Source organism: Nipponia nippon, unplaced genomic scaffold (genome assembly GCF_047370975.1).
Source record: "Nipponia nippon isolate SJK-2023a ecotype South Korea unplaced genomic scaffold, ASM4737097v1 scaffold_2, whole genome shotgun sequence".
NCBI lineage: Eukaryota > Metazoa > Chordata > Aves > Pelecaniformes > Threskiornithidae > Nipponia > Nipponia nippon.
The window spans coordinates 11599099-11599547 of record NW_028262336.1 but is presented as its reverse complement, the minus strand read 5'-3'; positions in this window follow the sequence as shown (position 1 = coordinate 11599547).

Sequence of the window (449 nt, the reverse complement as noted above, 5' to 3'; positions counted from 1 at the left end):
CTGAGGAATAATGGACAGCCCTGGACTACTGAGAGAAGGCGAGCACCCCAGCCCCTCCAACACCTCTGCAAAACCCTCCTGCTATCTGGCATCACAGAGAAGTAACTGGAGCTAGACTGATGCCAGGGAGGTTTCCGTCAAGAAAGAAGCAGATGGATGATGATGCCACCGATTTAAGAGTTGTTTTGCAAAACAACAGTACGTGCGCGTGCGTGAACTTTCTGCATCGCCTCGGCGCTAAAGCCGGAGGTACCAAGCGGCTGCACGTCCTGGAATTCCCCCACTTGTCTCTCAGAGGGTGAAGCAGCTGCTGCGCCAGCCCCGACACAAGGCGGCCGACAGCCGCGGCGCGCCCCGCCGGGGCTCCTCCCCGCTTCCGTCTCCCTTAAAGAAGATGGCGGAGGCGGTGCTTCCCGTCATGCCCCGCGGGGTAGGCGGCCGCTCCCTTT